General features: G+C 56.4%; 1 protein-coding gene across 4 annotated transcripts in view; it reads right to left on the bottom strand.

Moving 5' to 3' along the window:
- EIPR1 (EARP complex and GARP complex interacting protein 1) overlaps positions 1-27,851 on the bottom strand; it is an 89,329-nt gene that overhangs the window by 41,619 nt on the left and 19,859 nt on the right. The window contains exon 1 of one of the 4 annotated variants that reach the window (XM_068564650.1): positions 2,741-2,806. The exons of the other annotated variants lie outside the window; for them this stretch is intronic. The gene's annotated coding sequence lies outside the window, so the exon portion shown is untranslated. Of the gene's footprint in view, positions 1-2,740; positions 2,807-27,851 lie in introns of those variants that run through there. 4 annotated transcript variants of the gene reach the window in all.

The following is a 27,851-nucleotide window of genomic DNA, read 5'->3' on the forward strand; positions in this document are numbered from 1 at the left end:
ACTCCGCACCATGCCTCTGCATCCTACAGATGAGGAAACCGAGGCCTCCGGGACCTAACTGCCCTCCCCTGGCTCACACGGCTCATAAGCACCAGAGTCAGAAATAAGATGAAGCCTCCTGGGTCCAGAACAGCCCACCGCTCTGAAAGGGAAAATACGAGCCGTGCCTTAAAGGCCAATTTGATGCCAGTCTATCTTTTACATGTAACACACGAGCTAAAGGCACTTAGTGAGATAAAAAGATAATCGGGCAAACGAGTGGAAAAGGCGTACTTGAGGCTGCCCAGTGAGCCCACGCAGCGTGCAGACTGCTGCAGGGATGTCGAGTCCAGCCAGGGCTTAGGGGACTCAGAGGAGATCAGAGCCTTTGTAAGGCCTCAGCAGCCGCGCCGGTCGGCTCGGCTCAAGGGCTAGCGGTGCCTGGCTGGGGACACAGTCTGATCCCCAGCTGGAGGGGAGGGGCTGCCGCAGGTGCTGCAGCTCAGAATCCCAGGTTCTCTTTAGAGACTTCAGCCAGCTTTGAGTCTGACACAGGCTGAGCAGGGTGAATGAGGCAGAATCCAGCTCCACGAGGCAACCAAGCAACCGCGGGACCAGGCATAACTCGGCCTGCCCGCCAGTGAGCCCGGAGACGCGCCCCAAGGCCCGCCTGTAACAGCCTCAGCCTTCTAGGTGCTTGAGGAGAGAGTCCTGCGTGAACTGCATGAACTACACCGCCCGGCGGCGCAGGAAGGTGCCTGCAGTGAGGGACAAAGGAGAGAGAGGTGCCTCACCCCCAGCACTAGTGCAGGAGCCCCTCGCAGGGGAGACGCCATCGCAGGGACAGGATGGGGAGGGGGCACTGGCCGTGAGCTCCACAGACGGGGTGGGCCCAGGAAGGAAGCACGCCAGCCCGGGGACTCCGGCCTCGGAGAAAAGAGAGAGGAGATCTGGGCGGGTCCTCAAGCGCCCCTGACCTGTGTGACCAGCCGACTCGGGTCTGGGTTGAGCCTGCCCTGAGTCCCCACGGTGAAGAGTCACAGCCGCTCACTCGGTTCCTGAGACAGTTCACAGCCCAGGGCCCCTGCCTTTAGGGAAACCCAGGTCCCCCTGGGGAAAGACCCGATAGCACTGCCACGAGAATATACCGTAAGTTTTCCTCAAAGCCTCCCTCCAAAGAAGCCAGGCGCCTTCCAGGACAGCTGTGCCACGAGGAACGGGCCCCGTGAGAGCTGACGGAGCCCCCAGGCTCAGCACACCCCCCGTCTAGCCGTCAGACCTATGGGGTGGCGGCCAAGGCCCCCCAGCGAAGGGCCAGCAGGCCCAGCTCCTGAAGGTGTACTGGGGAAGGCAGAGGGCAGGACCCCCACACAGCACCCACCCCAGGGGCAGCGGAGCCAGTGGCGAGACGTCCCCACCCATCAAAACAGGAGCCAGAGGCAGCATCACACACGGGCATCGGAGAGCCCAGATGGCCCTGACCTTGGGAAAGAGCTGGCACACGGAGCGTGCTCCCGTCCCCACCAAACCCACAGGGCACCTGCGAGGAGGCAGGAGATGCCAGGACGGTGGCAGTGGATTGTCACAAAGCTCATCGGGCAGGTGACGCCAACTGCAGCCGCGATTCCGGTGTGCTGCCGTCACGGAGGCAAGACGACGCAGCCTCAGCTTCAGACTCAGGTATCGATGGAGGGTTTCTGCTCACGAGAGCAGCTTGGAAGGGTCACCAGCAGCCAGGCCCCATCGCCAGCAAAGACAGCGGCTCCCGGCCCCGGCACGGCCGCACCTGCTCTCGGGTCCTGAACCCACCGGAACTTCCTCCGGGGTGTGCACGCCCTGCCCACCGGCCCAGTCGGGCCCGCCGCCTGTTTCTGCATGGCCCACGAGCTGAGGATGGGTTTGCATTTTAAGAGGGACACAACGGGAGACAGGAAGAGCCTGAGAAAGGTCCACACGGCCCACAAAGCTGCAAGGGTTACTACCGTGCCCCCATCTCAGCTCCACGGGCGCCGGCCACAGCCTGCTCTGTGACAAACACGCAGCTCCTCTGGCACCCTCCTGTCGGCCTGCCCGGTCGGGGGTCTGAGGGCACTACAGGGGGAAGGCTTCTGCAAGGGGTCCCGTGAGTGGTGCGGTGCCAGGGTGTCCAGGGAGCTCGACCCCGAGTGGGCCAGAACCCTCGTCCCCCTGGGGCCCTGCTGTCTCCGCCTGGCAATGACCTTTCCACGGCCTCCCAGCCCAGAGCCCAGAGCCCAGAGCCCAGAGCCCCGAGCCCAGAGCCCCGGCGGCCCACCCAGCTCTGGAAGGCCTCACACCCAGGCCAGCCTTCTGGTTCCTCCCTCAGGCCCCTGTGTGGCCCCTGCACCAGCCAGGACGGAACCAAGTGAGCACACAGGCACAGGTTCCCACTCACGGCCCTCGTCCCAGAGCTCCAGCACAGCCCTGCCCTCCCGGCTCTGCTGGGACCACCCGCCCCACTACTCCTGAGACCACCAGAGACGTTCACACCTGTGGCCCCAGCGCTGTCCAGACTCCCCCAGTCTCTCTGGCTGGCCCTGCGGGCGGCGCTGCGGCCACCGCCGCCAGCCTCCTCCGAGTGACGACAGGAACGCGCCCAGGCCACCTGCCTCTCGCCCTGCAGTCCCTGCCCACAGACCGTGCACTGGCGCCCGGCAGGGAGCAGCTCGGCCAGGCCCACCCTCCCTGACCGCCGACCCTGCGGCTGGGCCGGCTGCTCCCGCAGAGGCCTCTCCCTGCCCACCTCTAAGGGGGTGCCGGCTCTCCCTCCAGCAGGCCAGCTTCAGACCACGGAGAGTCTGCCCGTCTTGGAAACCCGACTTGGACAGACTCGGCTCCTTCCAGGGACCGCGCGCCCCAAAGCTGTGGCTGTGTGCCTGGGCCAGCGCCCTAAGAACTGCCGGCGCAGGGGGTTCTTGTGTTTAACCTTGACCCCCGACTGCAAACGCTCTGCCGTCAGAGCCTACGGACGGTCGCGGCTGCGGCGCAGGCGCCCGGCAGGGGTGCGCTCTGACGGGCTGGGGACACGGCCAGCTGGCTGCGCAATGCCGTTGCCCGGGGAACGGCCACTGAAGTGTGTGCCCCTCCGCAGGCGCGGGAGCCCAGCTGGTGCCCATTACTGCTGTCGGGGTGGTGGGCCGGAGCCAGCTCCAGAAGCCTGGTCCTCCCACTGACAAGCAGGCTGATCTGGCGGCCTGGCTAATGAGCACAGCATCCCGCACCCACCCAATAAAGTGCGGAGCGGAGAGAAAGAACCATCTCAGGGACGCGCTCTTAGGAAACAATCCCCGCCAACTAGAAATGAGAGCGGAACGATAATCCTTTTTCCTTTTTCTTATTGTAAGTGCTCCTCTTTCCTCTCTTTATTCTACTTAAAATGGCTCAAGATGCAGGAAGTGAAGCGGGGGATTCTGAAACACAAAAGTAAAAGACTCATTTAAAACATGTCTGCCTGATCATCAATCTTTTTTAAATGAACTGGCCACTATTTGGAAATTCTGGATCTTTCCACAAAACACACACACACAAAAGCTGCTTGGAAGGCTTGACAACATCTCACACATTTACAGCACTTTCCACGGGACAATCTCCAAGCGCTCAGATCTTTAAAAATCCCGAAGGCGGCTGAAGTTGGTCTAACTGTGCCGTTTTCATTTGCTGGAAAGCTCCTGAAAGGGAGGGCTGGGAAGCGGGCGGGTGGCGGGTGTGTACGCGGTGGACCCCCGATAACGTTCCCTCCTGGCACCTGGCCGGCACCCCACAGCCCAGCTGCTGGACGAGGGGTAACGCGACAGAGAAACAAACGGCTGGAGCTGACAGACCCCAGTCCACCGACACGGTCTTGGGCAACGGGTCTGCACGCTCCCGCATCAGCCCTCGCTCTCCCTCCGCCTCGCCCGCCCTGTGCCTGAGGGTCGGTCATCCGCAACAGCTCCTTCCTGCCCTGCCTGCCCCTTCCTCCACCCCGTCCTCCTCCCCCTCCCCTCCTCTCCCTCCCCCTCTCCCTCCTCCTCCTCCTCGGTTTCCCGGCTTCCCCTTCCCCCGCTCCTCAGCGTGTGGCAGCTTCAGTCAGTGCTGCACATGGGAACCTGGTTCCTTCCCTGGAGCATCCTTCATGGCTGGGGGAGCCACCACGAGTGGTGAGTAAAAGCGATGCCTGTCACCTCTGGGGGGGAGCTCTGTCCCCTGTACTGCAGGTGACACTCAGGTGGTGGCTTCCCTCGGCCTCGGCAGCAGGATGAGGAGACAGGAGCAGGGCCCAGCCAACCTGCAGGGACATTCACCGGAGCACAGGCGGCAGGAGGGAGAGAAAGGCAGCAAAGGGGGCGGGGGATGCAGCGGGACTCGAGGGCAGGAGCCCCTGCAATTCAGCCATGGAGGGACCAAGGAGCTGTGAAGGCCGTGGGAAAATCCCCAGCAACCAAGCACTTCTTCCAGAAGAAAAGCTCAAACAAGAACAAAAGATAAGTATGTACAGATTTTCAATACAGCTTTGTTTATGAGAGAAAAACACTGAAAATAAATGTCCACCAAAGGAGAACTGGTTACATACAAGAGCCACTTCATACCACCACTGAAAATGACCGAGAGGTGCACCCGCTCTCAGCTCTCTCGCCCCTGAACCCAGCGCCCGGGCACCAGGGAGCCAAGCAGGCACGTCGAGAGGCCACGCAGATGTTGCAGCCGCTCTGCTCAGTGCTCCTGGCCGAGGGCCAGTGTCAACCACTGCACGTGGGAGCAGATGGGCCTCGCGAGGACCCCGGCGCCATCCCTCCAGAAGCTCCAGGCGAACCCCAAGGGCACGTCGTAACTGCTGTCACCAAGTACACCTGTGTGTGAAGTCCACGTGCACCACTGACCCTGAAAACACCTCTCCTGACACAGTTTCCACTCATCTCCATGGCAGAGCTGGATCTCAGCCCCAGGACAGGCGCACAGGAGGAGGGTGGTCCAGGAGGCCTTCCTGCCGGGGGCGTCCTGGGAACGTGGGAACACCAGGTGAGAGTCTGGAGCTCGGTCTGGAGCTGCCGTGGCTGTCAAGCTTCCAGGCGTGTCCTCTGAGAGGTCTTGTACTTTCACCTCATGGAGTGGGAAGCCCGTTCGTCAGCGCACAGTAAAGGCAGTGTGCTCTGGAGGGCAGGGGTGCCCTGCATCGCCTCGCGGCCCCCAGGGCCCCTCGCAGGGCACACGCACCACGTCCGTGTGCCCAGCAGCCCCACAACGGCTCACCCGTCTCACATGCAGAGAGGAAACCAAAGCTCAGAGAGGGGTAGCCAGCCCAGGACACGGCCGAGGACACGGCCGAGGACACGGCAGCAGGCAGGAGCAGACGGACCGCAGGCCGGACTCCAGAACAAAGCTCCCGACACCAGGCACTGGGCCTGCTGAAGAGACACAGAGCTGCTTCCACGAAACGAAGCTCCACGTGGGCGGGGTGTCTAGGTAACGCCTGTCTTCCCAACACGAGAGACTTGCCCGGCACATGGCACGTGCTCGACGGTACTTGCTGGGTCGATGGACCAAGGGATGGACGGGTGGACAGGTGCTCTGGTGCCCGTCCCGCGTGCGACCCACCCACCCATTCACTGTGTGCCCGTCATCAGCCAGGCTCTCTGGTCTCCTAAGAGGAAGAGAAGACCAGGAAGGCCCTTCCCGCAGGGACCAGCTCCAATCCGTCTCCTCCCTGACTCTGCTCGCGCCGGCTGTACCCACCTGCCCCAGCCTTGAGGCTCCACGACATTATCTGCACCCTCAGGGCCACTCCTGAGACTGTTAGTCTCCTTTTTCCCAGGAGTCGTTCCTGTGAAATCCTGGACACACAGTCTGTGCAGTTTAAGGACAGGACCTCGCTGGCTCCTAGAAGACCAGCAGCGTCCCCACCCAGGGTTTCTAACGCACTGGGGCTGTCCCCCCACCACCTGCAATGTGGGTTAGAGAGAGGATCTTGGGAGGTGAGTCTGGACAGGAGGAGTGGTGCTGGGGGAAGGGAGTCCGCAGGAGAAGTGGGCCACGCGTGACCCGGATCCCTCACTGGAAACCAGGGACGTTCTTTTCCAAATGCTCTTCTACTTCAACTAAGGGACACAGAGGTCCTCTAAACTACAGACCACTATCTCACCCCAAAACAGAAAAGGAATTCAAACACTGAATTTGAAGCAGATTTGGGGACGCTTTAGTAGTTTCAGAAATTTTCATTAAAGTTACCCAACTCCTCCAAAAGTTACCATGGGATAAACAGACAGATGACCATGAAACACCAGATGTTACAGCTGAAAAAAGGTTTTCCATCATTGGTCTGCTAGGGTGTTTGGAAAGTTCTTTTGCTTCTCTGACTGGCAGTATCGAGCAAATTACAGTCATTAATGATGCAGGAATACTACTATAAAAAACAAGACAATTACAAAGCCAGGCCATTGCCGTGGTCCTCGGAAGAACACGTGCTGACTGGAGTCATCGCTGGGCAACAGGACCTGCCTCCCCTCCCCTCCCTCCCTCGGGCTCCTCAAGGGTCGCTCCTGGACCCATCAGCCAGTGCCGGGGTGGCAGACGCTTGACTCGAGTCCCAAGGCGCAGATCCCAGTGGACAGGACCGACCCTTCACCATCTCAGAGAAAAGCTTCCACTGAAGACAGGGTCAGACGCTGCAGGATGGCGGAGACACACCCACCTTGGGAGCCTGACCTCTAAAAACAGACGCATCTTACTCAATACACACGACGCAGGGCCCTGCACTAACGCAACGTCTATGGGGAGGGGGCTTCTCAAAGGAGGGTCCAGGTCCTTCAGTTGGCCGTCCTCTCACAGGACGAGAGTGGCAGAGGGGCGGCGGGGAGGGACTCTCTCCAAAATGCAGAGCGCGGCATCACCTTGGCGCCACCCTCTGCGCAGGCTGGACGTCCCCCCAGGCCACCGCGTCCGTCCCGGCACGCGGGCGGGAAGGCAGCCACCCTGCTGAGGTCACGGGGCTTCCCCCGGGCCCTCCCCACCCACCGTCTCCCCCGATTAAAGGCAGCCCTCCAAACCCGCACCTCTCACACACTGCCCCGCTTCTGCAGTTTCAGCTGCCCACCTGCTCTCTCCTGCAGCAGGGCTGGCTGGGCGGGGCGACAGGGGACAGCCCCTCTGCTGCCCTCCCCCCGCCCCTCTGCTGCCCTCCCCCCTGGCCCTCTGCTGCCCTCCCCCCACCCCTCTGCTGCCCTCCCCCCGCCTCTCTGCTGCCCTCCCCCCGCCTCCGCGTGCCCACTGCTTTGCCTCTCTTCTCTGCCACTCTTGCCCTCTAGGAGGGTTACGTCCCAGACTGGAGTTTTAAACCAAAGGACGCCAGCCTCAGAGTGGCTTTCCCTCCGTGCAGACGTGGGGGAGGGGGGGGTGTTGACAAGACCCAGAGGTGACGCCTCCACAACCAACGGCGGGAACCGGGGCGGGAGACGCAGGGCCCAGGAGGCGGGCGAGGCCCACGGGCGGCCCTGGGTCCTCGCTTCCCCGGCCTGGGCGCTTGGTGTAACAGGGAAGAACCCTCTGTCCTCTACCACAAGTTCATCATTAAAGGGCTGCTGCCTATGAGCTTAAATTACCCATGATGGCCCACCTCTGGGGACCCTGCCTCCCAGGCAGTGAGCGTTAAGCTAAAATACCCCTGTCCAGCTCCCAGGAAGCATCCTGCCCAGGCCCCCCTGTGAATGATGGCAGGAGCGAGAAAGTAACACCTCCCCTCCGGAGGCCGACGGGAACCAGGAAGTGTCCGACTTCACTCCCTCCCTTGCAGTATAAAAGGAGCCTGAATTCTAACGCAGGCAGGATGGGTCTTTGGGGTATGAGCCCACTGTCTTCTTGGGTCGCTGGCTTGCTGAATCAAGCCGTTACTCCTTGCCCCGGTCCCTCACCTCTCGGCCACTGGCCCGTTGCGTGGCGAGCAGAGCGAGCCTGGGCTCGGTCACGGGCGGCACAGGAACCAGCCCGCCAGCTCCCCACCCTCGCTGCCGCCTCAGCTTCCCCATCCCCGGCCGGCAGGCGCTGCAGGCCCAGGGCTCGGCCCTGAACCCGCAGAGGTGCCCACCGCACCCAGTGCTCATGGGCAGCCCCACTGACCGGACGCGGGACACACCTCCCGTCCAGCGCCGAACCCGCACCCCTCGTCACCCAGGCGCCCAGGCGCCCCATCTCCACCAACAGCACCAGTGTCGCTGCTCCTCTGACCCCAGGCATCAGGGTATCCAGAACCCCCAGCTGGCACCGCCAGCAGCTCTCACAGGACGGCCCCCAAGTCCTCCCGCGGCGCCGCACTCCGCCCCTGCTCTGCCCCGCCCCCGCCCCACAGCCCTGGCCCCCGAAGGCACAGGCCCGTCCCCGGGGGCAGGTCGCAAGCACCTGTGCTCCCTCAAGCCCCGCACACGCTGCGCAAGCAGCAGCAGCTGGATACATACCCGCGGAAAGGATGGATGGGCGAGCCGCCCGTCCCCTGCCCTTGGCCACACGTCCCACTGTCCTCAGAGCTGGGCCTGCAGGGCCCTCCAGGACCCAGCCCACCAGCCTCCCACCTCACAAGGCGGCCGGCTGCTTCCCACTCCCGGCACGGCCGGCCTGGCCTCCGCGCTGTCTGCACCTGGACGTGCGGACACTGCCTGTGTCAGGCCCATGGCAGCCCCTGGAGCGGAATTCTCCCAGATCTCTGCACAGTGCACACGTGTGGCACGCACACACACGCACGCATGCACGCTCTCCCCTCTCCTGCCCCAACCAAAACCACACCCTCCGTCACTTTAACTCGCCCGCGTGCCGCTCTTCTCCACTAGGGTCTGCACCTGCTTCCCTGTGCGGCGCTCTTCCTCATGCGTCTGGCCCAGCGCCGCACCCACAGGCCTAGGCCAGAGCCAGCAGGTGGAAACAGCCCAGGACAGTGCCGAGCGGTCGTCATCGTGTCATGTAAAGCACTCGAAAGATGGTGAGAGGCGCAAAACCCTTCTTTAAATGCAAAAGGATACAAAATGATGACCCCTTATAGTAAAGATGCTATTTTGCCACTAACATGTGGTAGGGAATCAGGTACGGAGGGCTGTGATTTGGAAAGTTAAAAGTTCCCGGGGACCTAAAACACAGTCAAGAGAAAATCTTTTCCCCTAAGACGGGGCCACAGCAATCAATTCCGGCTGAACCTCTTTAGGAACATTTCCTAAAGGTTATTAATTCCGACTCAGGCTTTATCACAGCTCTTGCCATCTGGCCATCCGTACTGAATTTAAGGTGCCCCAGGGTTTGCCAAGGAGGAAGGTGATGGGGGCAGGGGCGAAACAGGACCCAGGGAAGGCGGGGATGGAAAGAGGACAAAACGCAGGCACAGGACGCCTGGGAGGCAGAGCCCACGTCCCCGGTCCTGCTGTGACCGACCAGGCTGATGGCCACTGGACCACGTGTGCCTGTTTCTGCCTCAACTAAGCAAGAGGGACGCGGAGAAAGCCCGTCTCATCTCCTAGGGCTACAGGCCAGGCCGGGGAGCAGGGGAAGCAGCCACGGCTGTTGAACCTCTCCACACGCGGGGAGGCAGCCCTCGGCTCTCTGATCGGGAGGGAAAACAGGCTTGAACTTCGGCTTTCTGCTCGAGCTCCCGAGATTCCGCAGCTCCGGCTTCGATGAGGACAACGGCCCTGAAACCCGGTGTCCACACTGAGGAACGAGCTCCCGCTGGGTCTGAGCACCAGTGCCCGCAGCGGTGGGGACGGCGGGGGACACAGCTCAGGGAACAGTCACAGTCGCACCCAGCGTCACTACACAGACACTTGGAGGTCAAGAATTCAATTTTTCTGTAATTAGGATTCACATCGAGGCAAAATGGGATGCCGTCTTATGTGAATAGCACACAGTTCATTACATACCTGAATGCCTTCTCTGTATCAGATTCTGCTAGGCACTGAAGATTTATCATTTATAACCCATCTGCTTTCAAAAGGATCTAGGAAAGATGGCTCCTTGCTAAATGCATGATGATATAGATCAAAATAATATTATAAAAAAGATGTATTTTAAAAATAGCTTTATCTAAATACAATGCATACTTCCATTAAGACAAGAGGTTTAAAAACAACCAGCATGAATGCACATTCAGTGGGCAACATGTTGAAAATGCATGTGGGAAGATACCACGAGGGGATGTGGGTGAGCAGCTGGGCCAGGTCCTGTCCACAGCCTCTCTTTTAATCCGTACGACAGACCTGCCGGTTATTATTTTTTTGTATCATGGCATTATTAACATTTTACAAACAGCAAAACCAAAGTTCTTAAGTATCAACCATTACCCAGACTTCCTTGGCGAGAACGCAATTGGATATTATCACATGGGACAGTTGGTGCGGCCACGTACCCAGAGCCGAGGGCACACAGCTGGTAAGGGCACAGTTGGGAATCAGACGGATCTCTGCCCGACTCCAAAGCCGTCTGTCCCTTGTCTTGCGGCCACCCCAGGGGCACCGCCCGGGCACCCACTGCTAGACAACGCGGTGGCCTTGGGCCCACTGTGTCCTGCTCTCTGAACAAGGTCTTAGCTACCTGCTAAAACCACTCAGGGATGGCTTAAAACTCCTGCCGCCTGGTCCTACTGCGAAATATTCTGGTTCCAGGTAAGGCCGAGGACTGAGACCTGCACGGGGAACTCGGGGGACCCTGACGTCCGGCCAGGCTGACAAAGATCGCGGGCCTAACATGACCGGGACGCTCCTCACACCACCACGATGGTGATGAACGGAGCTCTCCTTTACAGCTGGCTACTGTGAGACCCACCTCGAGCATCTCCCTCGTCACCACAACGATCTTGACACGTAGGTGTGTTATGCCTCCTTTACAAATAGCGATTCTAAGCCTCAGAGAACCCGAGAAACTTCCCCAAGGTCACACAGCCTCGTGGAGGGCTGGGATTCAAACCCAGGTTCATCTGATGCTGCCAACACCACCCAGGCTCCTGTGATGAACAGATAACAACCTCCAAAAAGGCCTCAGCTGCATCATGGCGACTTCTGCCAAGATGATGCCAACAGTAGGGACAGATTAAAGTCGTGCCTATTTCTTTATACCGGATGACTATAGACTACAGGTTTGTGTCCCACCCACCCCCCTCCAAATTCGATGTTGAAATCCTAACCCCCAATGCAATGGTATCAGGAGGCGGGGCCTTTGGGAGGTGGTCAGGTCACGAGCGGAGCCTCGTGATGGGGTCCGCGTCCTTGTAAAAGACACCACCGACCCCTTCACCATCTGAGGACACCGTCTATGGATGAGGAAGCAGGTCCTCACCAGACATGGAATCTCTCAGGCCCAAGGCCTGACCTCGGGCCTCCAGCCTCCAGAACCGTGAGAAATAAATGTCTGTTGTTTATAAGCCTCCCAATCTACAGTATTTATATAGCTGCCCCAATGGGTTAAGACAAGGATCCAACTCTCACCAAATGTCAATATAATAAAATTTGAGGCAGAGATGGGAGGGGAAATGTTTTGCAAAAAAACTAAAGCTGAATATAAACCTTAATGGCTAAATCTAGAAAAATATAGCCATTAATAGGGCAAAAAAACCCACAAGAGTCTCGTTTTTCACATTAAACAAGATTAGCCATTCTAAACCAATTATATAAAAACTTTCAGTTTAATGCAGGCTTCCAGGTGAATAAAAAAACATATTCTTCCTCCACTGTATGAGTTTTCCTGAGTCCTGTGCCCTCCTTTCTCAGCACTTCTTTTGTTTCCTTTCATTCCATCACAGAACAATCTTTGAGAAATTACCACATCACGAATCTACAGACTCATGACATGATTTGCTGAATGACTTTAGCCCAGAACATGCTGATACACATAGAGCCTCGCCACCAGCCCCCAGCGCCACCCGCCAGGCCACTCCAACGAAAATTCCCAGGGCCGTTCAGCAGACGCTGGGAAAAGGGCGTCGTGCCCTGGGTCAGAGGCTTCCTCCGTGGTGTCCATGGTGAGGGCGGGCCTTCAGACTGCTTGGTGACAGGGATGGAATCGCCCTGCAGCCCATGCAGCGCCCAACGAGCAGGGCCCCGGCTAGACGGGAAGTGGCTCCGGCTCCTCCCTCTCAGCAACACTGCACGCTCCATGGTGAGCCATCGGCTCCCCCCTGGGGTCCTGCCACCTGGACACCCACTTGGGCTCCGAGAAGAGCAGCAGAAAGCCTGGTCCGTGGGCACCTCCTGGACTGGTCACCATGTGCACTGCTGCTCTACCACCTCTGCGTGCCCTCTCACACCCCAGACACTCACTGCCCCTTTCTCCTGGGTTTACAGCGAAGCGCGGCCCTGACAGGTGTTAGAACAGGTGTCTCCAGGCAGTGGGTCAACTTTGCTATCGGCTCCAGGTAAGAGCTACCCACGCCATGAGAAATTAGTTGTTACTCTAGGCAGTGGTCAGGTGATGGGCAGCTTTATCACAGGCGACTCTGACTCTGCCCAGACCCCACCCTTCTGATGTCTCAAGAGCTCCTGCAACGTGGTGGGAAGTTAACAGAAACCACACAGAGCGCTCGGTAAGATGTTTCTTCTTTGAATTTAATCAGATGCAATAGTGGCTATTTGAACATCACAGACTCCAAGCAGAGAGAGGCCACCCTGTCAGCCAGGCCAGCAGCTGTGGTCCTATCCACTCTACACACAGACATACTATAGTGCTATATATATATATATACACACACACACACATACATACACACACACACACATACATATATATATATGAAAAATGGGCTCTGTGTCTTTAAAAAAGAAAAGTTTGGAAATCCCTGCTCAGGACTAGCTGTGCCGGTTTCACTGGCGGCTGGCAAGCGGGACAGAGCCCAGTCTTTCTAACGTCAAGTGACACCTGCTTCCCTGGATCTACCCGTCAGGCTCTCCCTGTGTCCTGGGAGGAAAAATTAATCCGAAGGGACTGACGGCTTCCAAAGTCATCCCGATACGACCTAGGGTCTTACTGTCTTGGCCGTGTCTGCAGACTGGCTCTGTGCTAAGGACCCTCCCGCCACTGTTCAAGGGCTGTGACGGTACCCTGCGTCCTCCGCAGAGCTGCGCACCCCTCAATCTGCTCTACGGGGGGCACACTCGGGGGTCAGGCTGCTCCATCCCATCACTAGCAGTGGAGATGGGGCTAGCGCCCCAGGAGGAGAGAGGAGCCCACAAACACACACCCCCGACCACGGTGAGAGGGACGCCCCCCCCTCCCCGTGCAGGACAGCCTCAAACCCGGTGCCAGCCGCTCCCTCCCCCGCTGCATCCGGACCTTCCCTCTGGAGTCGGGAAGGGAAGCCCTGCGGGCCACACGAGCCCTCGTCGGCATCATCCCCAGGCACACGGCCACGGAGCTCTGCCCTGTCCTGAATCCTCTCCCCATGAAGCTACGCGAGCCTCCGCCTTCCCCACAGGGCGCTGCCCGCGGTCCTGCCACGTGGCTCTGGGTCCACGGGCTCTTCCGACAGCTCCGAGACCCAGCGCCACAGGCACAGGCAGCTCACGGAGCTTCTCCTCGCATGTGCAGCTCCTTTTCCAGGAACAGAGCCCAAAGACATATTCGCTTCTTTTCCCCAGTGGGCAAAGCATACTGCTAGCTTTACCCCACAGCCCACTTACAAACACCATTTGTGCACAGGCTTTCAATTTCAGAAACGGAAATGTTCTCTCCCTCTCCCCCTGTCTCTCTCTGTCTCTGTCTCACTCTCTCTCTCTCTCTCTCTCTCTCTCTCTCTCTCTCTCACACACACACACACACACACACACACACACACACACAGAGCGGTTGCAGCCCAGCTCTTCTCTGGTTTTGCCAGATCACGAAAGACGTCCTGAGAGCTTACAGGAAATCTTACGTGTCCCTGAGATGTCACTCAGCGAGCAAGGACCAAAAGGACGTGGGCCCCAGCTCAGTCCAGCTCTGACTGTGGGTGATCCTGGCGCCCCTCAGGCACTCGGGGCTCGAGTCCCACAAACACACAACGGAACGGTCAGACGGATGGTCCCCATGGCACCTAGAAAGCCTGCCCGGGCGTCACCAACGGACGAGGGCTGTGTCCCCCCCTCACGCTCCGATGAGTGTTCTAACCACTTCCCACGGGTCAAGGTCAAGTGGACTCTGTGAACTCACCCGATGCCCTGTCACAGCCCCCGCCTGCCAACACCAAGCTCCATCGAAGAAAGAGTCACTCAGAGACAAAAACAGGAAGCTGCATGTCACCCACTTATGTCAGGAGTAAGGTAGAGAGTCCCTGCATACAAGCACCTGGTGCTCCGACGGTGTGTTTGTAAGCCAGGTGTCAGCAGGGCATACCTCCCGTGCAAACACCTGTTCCACAGGTCACAGCGCTGAGCGAGCAAACAAAGCCTACGAGCCCGTAGTTGGTGGCAACATGAGCCCGTAGTTGGTGGCAATTCCTGCCGTCGCCCCGGAACACCCTCCTGATTATCCTTCATCACGAGATCCTGGTCTCCAGCGGCACACTTGAGTTTTCAAACAGTGGAAAACCTCCGAGTCCATCCTGACGAATGAGAAAGGCAACCCGGCCAGACAAGACCATGAGGAGCCAGGAATCCCGTACAAGGTCTGGAGAGAGACAGTCTGAGAGGGCAGGGAAGCTGACTTAATCGTAAAGCAATTTCTGTCGGGTTCCCACAGTGTTCGGGGTGCGGTGGTTTCCTGGGACAAGCAGAGGTCCGCACCCCTCAGGATGTGCGGCTTCTACTCTAAGATGATACACTACCTCGCTTTTTAAGCACCCCTTCTGGGATCAGCAACTCGGTTCCTAGCAAGATGCAGTGGACGCGATGGAGACAGGGCCCCTTTCTCAACAGGCAGAGGCGCGTCACTCAGACTCGCCCACGGATGGCCAAGGGGCGGCCACTTGGATGCGGGGACCCTCCTGACCAGGCCGCTGGGTCCGGGGACAAGCTCACTCCTTCCAGCTGGGCCAGCTCGTTTCCGAGTGATTCATAATCACCCCGAGGCTCACGACGCCCTGCAGGCCCTCGAGCAAACACACCTGAACCTTGTTAGCTTAAAAACCAAACAACTCTTGGGAAAGTATTTCTGGCCACATTATATTGGTTTGACAATTCACACCTCTCACTTTCAGTTCAAAGACTGGCCAAATGTAAGCTCAGAGTGATACAGTAAGATGGTTAGACAACAACGAAGTTACAAGTGGCAAAGAATGATGAACAATCTGAAATCTTCGGATACTCAAATTCACCATTTACAATATCCTGGGCGTTGGATGTGGCGGGCGCTTCCACGAGGAGCACGAGGGAATAAAGACAAAGGCAGAAGCTCAGTCGGAACCCCTGACTCTGAGCCAAGGGAGGGGGAGGAGGGGGAGAGGCAGCCGCTGAGGAGCTAACAAGACCGGCACGGAGCTCGGAGGGCGGGGAGGTGGCCAGGAGTGACAGAGCAGAACCCAGGAGGACTTCCTAACAGGGATCCTGAGTCCACACGGGCTGCGCGGGCCCTCCAGGTGAAAAGGAAAGGAAAAACCCCTGCATAGAATAACCCCACAGTGACTCGAGGGGGATTCTGGATCCAGGCACTTAGAAACTTCTTGGCATACGGCAAAAGAAACTAATTTCCCTGAACTCGATCAGCCGGAGTCTAACTCAGGTGCCGGGGCGTTGGGTGGGAGCACGGGGGATCCGAGGGGTGGAGGGAGCCCCTGCCTGACACCCTGCACCTGCTGGGGAATCAGGATGGCGCCGCACTCCCGGATCACAGGGAAAGCTGATTTTAAAGTAGAGAAAAAAATACAAACCAACACTTCAGAGGATTCAGTTCTTCCTAGAAGGAACTGTCTCCTCTCAAGTCACTCACGAAAATGAACCATTCCAGCACGTGTGGTAAATGGTGACCCGTCGTCTACAGGGCTTTAGGAATTAGAAGGCCTCCCTCCTCTAAATCCAGGCCCTCAGCTTGGCCAGGCCGCCCCGTCCTCCTCCCGGCCCAGCGTTTTCCTCTTTGTCCCTTAGTTTTTTCTGAATGGCCGTCTTCTCAGCGCACTGACGGGCCACAGGAAGCTGGTCCCGTGAAGCCTGGGAAACGACGGGCGCTGGAGGCAGGAACGGGGACGACGAGGGGACGTCCAGGAGAGGCAGGTCTGTGTCGTGGCTGAGTGGTCGCCACCGGGAGAGCTGGTGCTGGCCCCGCAGCCCCGGCTCGTTTCTGACGCCCCATCCCTGTCCCGGGCAACACCGCCGCGGGGGCACCGGGTAGGGCCCGTCCTTGCCACCCGCCCGTGAGCTCCGCGCAGGCCGGGGTCTCCTCCGGACGCGGCGAGGGCCGCGCGGCGCACAGGCGGCCGGCACGCGGGAGCCCGGGTGGCCCGACCGGGAGGGGAACAGGCTGGGCCTCCGCGTCCTGCCCTGCAGGCCTGGGGTGGTAACTGGAGACGGCCCAGCTCGGCTGCGGGAAGCGGCCACTGTCACCACCCCCAGGGTGGGGCCTCCCGCCACCGACACAGCCTGTCTGTCAGACTTCGGTTGCGCCCACCAAGCCAACCCTGCTGACTGAAAGAAGAGATGAACAAGAGGGCGCGGCGGTCGTGACGGAGAACCAGGCCCTCGTGTGGCGGTGCTGGAAACCCCACCGGGACCGGCCCAGCGGGAGCCTCCACGGTCACCGGGCATCGCGCAGGCCGGCCCACACCAGGCCGGGACCTGCTCCCACCTGGAGGCCGCAGCACTGCTGCCGTCGACCCCCAGCCCCCAGCCGATGGCTCTGCAGCCCCACCCCGGTGACAGAGGGAGCCCCCGCTGTCCCCCGACGTGGCCACCTCGACCCGAGGAGCCTGGGTCACCTGCTGGGTCCCTGCCCCGAGGGACACCGGAAACTTGATTATTTCCATAAGGGAAGTGGGACAATCACCTAGGAATCTCCCCCAAATACAGGAAGACCATTCAAAAGACGATGAGCAGCCCCAAAGAAGTCAGACGTCCCTGACTTGATTTCTGAGTGTTCTGTCCCCGCACAAGGGAAACAATGTAACACAAGCGATGAAAACCACGGCCTCGGGATCCCGGAAGAGCTTCGCCCTCTGCTGGCCAAGCCCACCATCCCATTACCGGACACGGCTTTCCTTCTGGTTCAGAATGGTGTGATTCAGCCAAGACGGAAACACGAGGCAAGTACGAGACCCAACTAAATAGTTATTGCTTGTTTTTAAATGGAAGATTTTTTTAATCTTATATAATTACATTGTATTGAATAACGGAGAATAATTATCATAAAACCCCATCATTCAAAACCGATTTGCAGAAACAGTATCATGGTTTAAAATGAAGACTTTCTGAATTGCCATACTTTTCCGGTTTTTCTAACTCTGTAACTCTGACGTAAGGAAATGTCCGCAAGCGCAGAGGTAGCAACGACGACCTGAATGGCTAAAGCAGCCGCAGAGCATGAGGGCAGGTGGCACTGAAGGTAAAGTGGTTCAGAGGGAGGACCATGCGAGAAAATAAATTTATATTTTTTAACTAAAAGTAAGAAAAACAAAAACAAAAATATATACATATATGGAAAATAACACATCTGATGTCAATGTATGTAGAGAAAACCTTAAGATAATTATATTTTTTAAGTGGGGAGGGCAAAGCAGGTTTCTTCTTTCTGCATAGAAGGTTTCTGTACTTCTCTGGAAGTAGACTTGGGAAGTTATGTATGTGAAGTGTAGTATCTAGAGTAAACACCAAGAAAACAATACACAGCAGTAGATTCAAAACATCATAAATCAAGATGGGATTTTACAAAATGTTCAAGTAACCCACAGGAAGGTAAGAAAACGAAACAGAGCAATGAGAAACAAAGAAACAGAAAACAGATAATAAATGGCCTGCTTCAGCCCTAACACACCAATAAATTCAATGGTCTAAATACATCAATTAAAAGACAGATCGGCAGAATGAATAAACTGCACACACACACACCCCAACTATATACCGTCTACAAAACAACTCACCTCCAAAACCACAGGGAGGGCTTCCCCATGGCCGGTGCCTGCCCAGGACCAGGACAGACACCTCCCATGGGCATGCGGATGAAATTTATCGGCTCACACCTCCCTCCTTGTCTCATAACACCCATCCTGCTTTTTAGCCAGAGGGGAATTTTGACGGAAATGGTGGAAGCAAACCAGGAGAGGATCAAAGCACCGATACAGACACATCTTTGGAAAAGTTTGCTCCCTTGAACTGGACTGCGCTGGGAGGTCAGGGAAGCTCTAGAATATTCTGTCTTTAGCACAGCCCCCCTGGGGACCGGGGTGGGGGTGACCCAGCCACCACCCTACGCACACAGGTAATAGCATCCACTGAGGGCAGGTGTCAAGCAGCAGATCACCACATTCTGTCGGAGAACGGGGACGAGATTAGAGGTACATTGTTAGTTCAGAGCTAGGTCAGAAAACAGAGGTTCAGGGGTCACTGAAGACTGACGATAGCAAATAGGTGTTTGTTATGTTTTCTTCCCTAGAACCTGAAGAACACAAACAGTTTCCAAAGAATAGGAAGTTTAGGATATTGTAGAAATCTTTCCTTCTTAATGTTTTTGTTAGGAAGAGGAAAAATACCAGTAAGTCCTCAAAGGTTTTTTAAATAAAATAAATTAATCTGAACTTTAGAGTAACTTTGCACTATATTACATAGAACACATAAAAAAAGTCTGTAGGGTACACTTGCCCTTGGGTACAATGCCTCTCATAAGTATATAAATATTTAAAATTTATTTCTATCTATTAAACTTTGGTACACTACTAAATGTTTTACGATTCTTTCCCCCACAAAGCATCAGATTTCTTTTTCAAATAAATCAGTCTCGTTTTCTATACATTGGGGGAAATAATCAGGGGGGGAAGCAGATTTCTCTTGGAAACTTGATTGTGATATAGTTATCTACAAGACCCTGAGCAAATGAATTCCTCTCAACTTTCTTACCTATAAAACCGGTTCTATGACGATGTCTACACTCAGAAGACCACCAGAAATAGCAGCTGAAATAGCGTGAGAAGTGCTTTGGAAGCTGCATGGCACTGCACAAGCGTCAGGTCACACAGGGAGAGGCTCTTGGCCTTCTGTGCTTTAATAGCTGACAGACCAGGAGAAGCAAAGGATTTTATTCTCCTTGGTCTTGTCTTATACACTCTCAGACTAGTCTGATTTTCAAAAAGAATCTATGATTTTCAAAAATACACTAATTACTAATTCTGTATCTTTTAGAGACAGAAAAACTCTTCCCTATTGGATGAATAATCTGGGATCTGAAATTTACATCGAGTTTTGCAGAAAACGTGCATAGATTTTGGAAATCCATACAGATCTTATCCTGGTGCCATTCCACCTAGGATCAGGTCCCGTAAAACAGTCAAGGAGTCTGTTATAAATAAGATAATAAAGTAAGATTCTTTATTGATTCTTCTTTCAAAAGCAAATGGAAACCTCACGCAGGGACCCTAAATTCTTCAGTGTCATAAACTTCCTATGAAAGCAACTTGGCGATTCTGACATAGGTCAGTTACCAAAGGCATGAGTTACTGAATTTGGCCAATTCAACATGCTTTCCACAATTTTGGGATCTGGAAATGACCTGTTTTAACATTTTAAAAAAAGATTTTTAGAAATTAATGACAGACACTGTTTAGCTTTGTTTTGTGGGTGGTTAGCTACAGATAATCCCAGGAGGCCAAGGACCTGCTTTTGTTCACACCTTGAGCACAGGAGGCAGTTGAGTATTTGAGATCCGGAAACAACCTGATACTCTCTACGTTTCACCTCTTTCTTCCAGCCTCAGGACAGGGTAGACGCGCCTCCCAAACCATCACCCTCCATCACGCCCAGGGGATGGCATGATGCGGAACTCGCAGAGTTGCAGGGCCGGACAGGAACTGAAGGACCACGAGGCCAGTCACCCGCCAGACCCGGGACCCCTGTAGCGTGGGTGTGTGCGGTCACCAGTGTCCGCTGGCACCCCCAGGGACGGACACCTGACTTCTTCAGGGGTGTCCACGCGGTCTCTGGTCCGACAGCCGCTGTGACTCCTCACCCTGCAGCTCCCACCGACTGGCCCGAGAGCGAGCACCCTGCTCGGGCCGCAAGGCACAGCCGCTCCCTCCTCCGAACCCGAAGACGAGTCCCCGGGCCCTCCAGGTCTTGCCTCCATGAAAAGAGCTGCGGCCTCTGCAGGGACTTCTGCATGCCCTCCTGGCCACCACGCATCGGGGACAGAGGCTAAGGTGGCACTGACATTCAGGCGGCTGTGGCGTAGAACTGAGTTCACAGAAGAGAAACCCGCGGTCAGGCCACGTCCCCGCTGAGCAGGGAGGCTTCTTTCCAGTTCACTTTCTGGACCCACTTATGGGCCTTTTCAGGAACCCCCTGAGGATACACTTTGTGAGATCCCAACCCCAGCTTCCCATGATCCTCCCAAGTGCTAACTTCTGCCATTCAGGGCGTGTTCACCTTTTTCAGTGCATATCTGTAACGCACTATTAAACTTGAAGTTTTATCCCCAGATTATAGGTGAGGCCCAGATAAGAGGGAGGGAACCACAGGATCTCAGGGAGAAGGGCCATGACAATCGAGTCCCAACACCAAGGCCAGGAACCGGACACGGTGAGCACAGCCAGTTGCACCCCATGAAGCAGCCTCACGTCCAAGGGGCAGAAAGCGCCCCTCAGAGCACCAAGGGTCCGCGAGTCACAAGCCCTGTCGCACGGCAGACACACACGTCAACTGATGGAGAGGCAGGTGCCGCATCTGCTGCATCCGTCGCTCCGCTCAGCCCGCCACACCGGGCCCCACGGGAAGCAGCCTCCAGCACCCTGACTCCCCCTTGGGCAGACACAGGGGCAGAAGGGCAGGCAGGGCACCTCCGGTGAAGGCCCCACCACCCCGTGACCCCCGTCAGACCCTCGTCCACCACCTCCTCCTCGTATTCTGGCCGTTGCATCGGGGTTCTCTCTCCTTTACTGACCAATCCCCTTTTGTTTTCTTTTTCTTTTTTTTGGGCTGCACCGTGCGGCATGAGGGATCTTAGTTCCCCAACCAGGGATCGAACCCATGCGCCCTGCAGTGGAAGCGCAGTCTTAACTACTGGACCACCAGGGAAGTCCCTACTGACTAATCCCCTTGAAGGCTGGGTCCACACCCCGTCCATCTTCAGATCTTTAATGGCCAGAGCCGTGCCTAAAACCAGGGGCCGTAAGAAATGCATGTTGAAGGAACAGAGGGATGAGAAGGGCTTGGGCAGGCGGAGGGCCGGGCAGGACCAGCCAAGCCGCAGCAGGGACCGGGGGCGTGTGGACGGCCCCCCACCTTCCCGGCAGCCCCTCTTCCCTCCCCCTCCCCGGAAGGACTAGCTGAGGATGAAGTGACAGACGACCCCACCAAGGCACCCACTGACCACAGCTCTGGGCAGGTGGGACCAGGCACACAGATCCGTTCCCAGGTGACCCCTTGCCAGGATGCCTGCCTCCATACTCCAAGGAAAGGCCTGCTAATGGTGACAGGTTGAGCTCTCAGGACGGACGGTGGAAAAGCCCTGGTGCCCGTGGGGTCTCCCTGGTACCTCGGGTCTCATCACCTCCAGCCTCACTTGCCTGCCCCGTCTCACCAGGGCCCAGGGGCCACTGGAAAGATATGGAGTTCTGTGGGCTCTGTTTCTGCTATACACTCACACCCAGTGGCATGTGCCATCCTTAAAGCCTCCCGTGGAATGAGGGAGGTTTCACTCTGGAACCCAGGATGATTCATGCACTTGCATATTCATTTCCGGAAGCAGTAACGCATGTTTATTTTAAAATAACATGCACACTCCCATGCACGGTTCTGTGCCCTCTCCACAGGTCTTCTGTGCATCCGCTCGTCCAGGAGTCCCCCGCCACGGGGACCTCGCCGCAGCCCTTTCCCGACACACAGCCCAGCGCCCCGCGGTGGAGGGGACAGGCGGCCCAGGATGAGACGGAGGCGACGGCAGAGATTTGGAGGAAGGATGCTTGAGGCGGAGACATCAGCACGAAGGCCAGCCAGAGAGCTGGAGAAGTACAGGCGGACGGGCGTGAGTGGAGGCCCGGGGCTGGGCCGTGCAGTGGGACCGCAGGGCAGAAGGGCAGGCTGGGGCAAGCGCACAGAAGACGTGGGACAGGTGGGCCGGCCCTTTGCACGGCACCGCGATCCCATAATTACACCCCCGCTTCACAGATGCAGACGGCGGCCCAGAGAGGGCCCCTAACTGCTCCAGGACAAGGGGATAAACGGGAGAGCCGGGACAGGGTCCCAGGGCCCTGACTGAAAGCTGGTGCTCTGGGCTGGCCACGCAGCTCGCGGAAAGTTCTGCCAGCTTCTGGGAAGCAAGAGCTGAGAGCCTGCATCTGTGCTTTAGAAAAATTAGTTACAGGAGTCAAGTTACAGCCGTCAAGGTGAGAACTGAAGGCCCAAGCTGCGGCCTGGCCAGGGAGAGAGAGGAGACAGTGGGCTCCTGGGGGGTGGGGAGGGAGGGCGAGGCCAAGGAGAGGTCATCGTGAGAGTCTGACCTTCACCCTTACCCTGGGGTCTTCATCAGCAGGCGCCACGGGACTCCTGGGGCTTTCTCCCACTCCCACCCCCGACACACACACGCACGCACGCACACACACACACACACACACACACACACACACACACACACACAGAGTCACAGCAGCAGGTTGGGCCGTCTCCGAGCTGCGGGCCTGGCGATGGGCCTGAGATGCTGGGCCCTGGAAGGCGCGGCTGCCGTCCGTCTGTCCGTCCCTCCTCAGCTCACTCACCGGGAGAGCAGGGTGGATGCGGCAGCCGTATTTCATCACCGCCACGCTGTCAGCCTTTCACTGTTCTAATTTCCCAAGGACCCTGTGCTGGCGTGATCTACAGTCTTCCTGACATTTCACCTTCCTCTGCTGAAAAATTCATCCCGTCCTAATGTGGGATGCGCTCTCCCAAGCGCGGGGGAGCGAGATTGATTCCGCTGCCGGTAATACCAGCTGCCAGTCACCCAGCCCTTCCTCCACGGGGTCGCGGGATGAGTGAACCTGGCCGCCAGTTACATGGAAGTCTTCTAAAAGCCCTAACTCATCACCCCGTGCGTGTCTTTCTACCTTTGTTCTCCATCTCGGGTTAACCTTTATTTCTTTTTTTTTATGTTTAAAGAGCCTGTGTTGGTCTTCCTGAAATTTCACCAGCATATCGAGAAGGCTTTTCTCATTTCAGGGTACTTGCACCTTTTTTTAAAGGCTATTTTCACAGAGTTTTATGTCTGGCAAGTCACAGGACCACACAGCGACACGAATGACACTGACAGAGAGAAGCAGGAGCAGGGCCTGCCGCGGCCCTCAGTGTCACGGCCCCCTTCTCCGTCCCCTCCCGTCCCTCAGGGGTCCCGTGAAAGTGCAGATCTGACCCCAAAAGCCCCCTGGCTGGGGGGCTCGGGTGCGTCACTCCGACCTGCCCTTCCAGTGGCTGCTCCCCACACCCAGCACCAGCCTGAAAAGCCTTCCACCCAGGAAATCCTGCTCTTCCTGGGGACCCAGCGCACAAGCGGCGTCACCGCCCCAGCCCAGTTGTCCACAGACGCGTGCACAGCGCCTGCCGCCACGCCTCCCCTCCATGGCCCTCAAGGCCACGCCCTTCCTGGCCACACCCCTCCCAGCCACATCTCAAACAGCCTCAACGTGAGCAAGTCGGAGAAAATGCCTCCTTAAAATAGACGGCAGGCCTTCAAGGTCTCACCTCTAGTCAAAATCACAACGCAAAGCGTGGGCAGGGAGGCCTACCGTCCGGCCTGACGGGTGGATCTACTCCTGAAACACCAGGAACGTGCCCAGTGATGGAGGCTGGTTACTCACCCCTCGGTCTGCGAACCTAATCAGGATAGAAACCCCTCCCCAAACCTCTCACATAAATCAAAGCATCAAAGAATCCACAGCTCTTAGAGGCTGAACTGTGTCTCCCAAAACTCACACGCTGAAGCCCTAATCCCAGCACCTCAGAATGTGACTATGTTGGCAGACACGGCCTTGAAAGAAGTGATTAAGGTTAGATAAGGTCATTAGGGTGGGGCCCGGATCCCACAGGACCAGCATCCACATAAGAAAAGGGGCTTGGGACACAGCCAGACCCAGAGGGACGATCACATGGGACCAGGGAGAAGCCAAGGGGAGGGGCCTCGGAGGAACCAGCCCTCAACTCCTGGATCTCAGACCGCAGCCCAGAGCTGTGATGGATACATTCCTATTGTTCACGCCACCATCTGTGGGGTTTGTCGCGGAGACCAGAGCAGACGGAGACAGTGGCCAGGGCACAGCACCGTGGAAGGAACCACCTCGAGACGGGGCCCCGGCCTCACAAAGCCGGGGCAGCTGGCGGGCCCTTCCCTGCATCTCCAGGGAGAGCCGGGCAGGGGGAGAGGGTGGGGGCCAAGGGCATGGAGCAGACCGCCAGGCCGTGGAAGAACGCAGCCAACAACACATCTGGGGTTGAGGGAGGAATCTGGCACAGTGTTTTTTACAGTCTTACTGGAAAAATTAATTCAAATTGGGCTTTGTCTAAGCACCCCCTCGTGGCCTGAAACCTGGAGAAAGGACCATAAACAAAGTGCACTGATAAATGACAGAGTATTAAGCTGTGAGGAGGTGTCCAGTGGGGAGCCCTGGGGACCACGTCTTATTTAACATCTTCATTAGTGATCTGAAAGGAGCAGTAAACAGCACATTAATTAAATTTCCAGATGATACTAAATTTGGAGGTGCTACAGAAAGTCAATGAGGACAGAGAAACAGTACAGATGGGATCCAAAGAGGTTAGTCGGGAGAATAAGAAACAATCCAGGATTCTGATTCCAAAACAAGAAGCTAATCAAAAACTTCCCCTATATTCTGGAACTCCATCTAATTTCTATCAGATGACTGTATAAGAACAATGCAGGCAGCCCTTGTTGTCTGAACTCTCACTGCCCAAGCCCTCAGTATCCAAAATCAGGAACCTGATGAATTCAGCAAGGCTCAGATGCACCCCCAGCAGTCAGAACTCTCCTCACCTGCTATCCGAAACTCAGAAGCCAAAACAGATTCTGGTGATGTGGCACGTGTCACACAACTCGGTGCCTAGAGGAATAACACCAGCGGGTTTGGGACATTGTGACGAGCAACTGAATACTAGGTCTATAAAATACAATCCACTTCTAAAGAGATAACGGGGGCCTGTGTTAAGATCTGTGACCTCATTGGCCTCTAAACCCCAATAGTTGAACATTATTACAAACATCACTCAAAAGTGGGGACCACTGTATCTCTATTCTTTCTGACAAAAACCAACAGCAAGAAAACATCTTTATAACAAGGAATGCTTGTGAAATCCTTGCCCAGAAACAACATCCTTGAACCCTGAAGCCCTGTGGGTCAGGTGCTCCGGAACCGAGCTGCACAGATTCAAATCCCGGCTGCACTGCTAATAGGGCCACCAGCCTGTAAATCACTGCAACCAAGTCCTCGCTGGGAAAGTGCACATAAAGCAGGATTAAACTAAAAACTAGATAGCTGGCGCACCCCGTGCTCACTGCAGAGTTACCCACCATAGCCAGCACGCAGAAGCAACCCAAGTACCCACCGATGGGTGAATGGACAAAGGAGATGTGGTGAGTACACACAGCGGAGTATCATTCAGCTGTGAAGAGAAGGACATCCTCACCAGCGACACCATGGATGGACCTGCAGGGCACTATGCTAAGTGAAATGAGTCCGACGGAGAAAGATCTCACATGTATGTGGGATCTGGAAAAAAAAAGAAAACGAGCTCACAGATACAGAGAACAGATGCGTGGTCACCAGAGGTGGGGATGTGGGTGGGAGAATTGGGTGAAGAGGGTCAAAAGGTACAAACCTCAAGCTGCAAGATAAATGGGTCCTGGGCATGTAATGTACGGCACAGCAACTATAGTTAACAATACTGTGTTGTATGTTTGAAAGTCGCCGAGAGCGTTTAACTGTACGGGTATCAAATCGTTACATTGTACACCTGACACTAACACGATGTTATATGTCAACTATATCTCAATAAACTGGAAAAAAATTCTAATAATAGAAAACCAGATAGTTCACATAAAGCACTTGGGCCAGTGCCTGGCTCTTAGCATTAAATGGCAGGTGTCATGGTCAACATCACCAGCACATTTCCTCATGGGTAAAACAGGATGGTACAGTGCCGGTGAGAGCCACCGTCAGTGCGCGGCTTCCCAGTAAGCACCGTGAGCCGTGGACCGGGGGCCTCAACCCGTCTTCTGGGCGAGCCCACTCCCCACGCACCCGATGCCGGCCAGGCCCTCTGCTGGGCTGCACCTCACCCCTGCACCCCTCAGTCCAGGCCGTCCAGAAGCTCTGCTTCCTCTTCACGGGAAGTCAAGTGGCAGGCAGATGAGCCGGAGGTGGGTAGAGGGTGCTTCTCTTCGCCAGGCCACCTCATACTCATCACTAACAGATAAGCTGTTCATGGGAACAGGCAGCAACGACATGCGCAGTTTTTGGCAAAAAAGAGTTCATCACATCCATACCCTGAAGGAAACAGCATTGCAACGAAACAGTAACTTGATCCCCAAAATCACAACCAACAGCCTCTATGGTCAATATTCCACGTGGCTGGTTTCCCGTCGCTCACCAGACAAAGTGACCCCAGTGAAGTACATCTACCTGAACCCCAGACCGAAGAGGATGTGACAAAATACACACCCTCATGTTCATGCAGCACACGCATCCCGCACGCACGGCACACATTCAACTGCAGACCCACCAGGCTCCCACCCCCCAGTGAAATCATCTTCAACTGACACTGGTCAGCGCACAGCTATCCCAGTGAAGAGAGGCCCATCAGTTCTATTTTTGTTAGTCACAAAAAAAGAGAGCCCACAAAGTCTATAAGCGTTAAATGGAGCACAAACCACTTCCATTTCCAAGCCCGTTCTTCTTGGCCTGGTGTGAGGAGGAAAGACGAGCTGCCACTGCCGGGACCTCCCATGTCTGCAGGCCCGGGGGTCGACCCGGCACAGGGCTCCTTGGGGCTCCCCAAAGAGACTGCTCCCCCCAGAGAATTTCCTGACCTCCTTTTCAACACGCTCTTCCTCGGCACCGGGATCATGAGAAAACTTACCTCTCCCCTTGCCTAGCTGAGCACCTACACCCTGAAAGAAGGCGTCAGTCTTTCCACATCTGCACAGAAAACACAAAGTCGGTGTCAGCTGGGGGCACGCAGCCCGCATGCTGGGGAGAGACCAGGTGGCGTGAGGGGCAGGGTGCTTCCCGGGCCGCCTCCACTCAGCAGAGCACGCGACGATGTCGGGCATTCTAGTTTCTCTCCCTGCTCCTCGGGCACGCCACTCTTCTTAGGAACCTCAACCATTTCATTGCAGAATTATGGTTTCATAAGGAGGGGCCTTAAGTCGTTCTTTTCCAGGGAAAACCTACTTCCTCCCTTTGCTTATTTTCACAAAGTAACCATTTAAACTCAAAAACTGCCATTTTCTTATTTGATGCAGAGATCAATGGGAAACTGCAGCTGTAAACAGAAACAACCGCATTCCGATCTGCTGCTACCGGAGACCCCTAGACGGGCAGCTACAGGGACTCTTAGCACCTCACTGCTCGGGTGACACGTGGAATCTGGGAGGATGGGAACGGTGACACGCGAGCCGGGAGGGCTCCCAACATCACCCGAGGGACGTGGTGGACAGAAGCCACACTCACTAACGTACTTCTCAACGAAGCCCCACCACGTCATCCTGGGCCGTATTTTGGGGAGTCATCATACAAGCCCAAAGGATACTGATTCCTCTTAAAA

Source organism: Eschrichtius robustus, chromosome 15, assembly GCF_028021215.1.
Source record: "Eschrichtius robustus isolate mEscRob2 chromosome 15, mEscRob2.pri, whole genome shotgun sequence".
NCBI lineage: Eukaryota > Metazoa > Chordata > Mammalia > Artiodactyla > Eschrichtiidae > Eschrichtius > Eschrichtius robustus.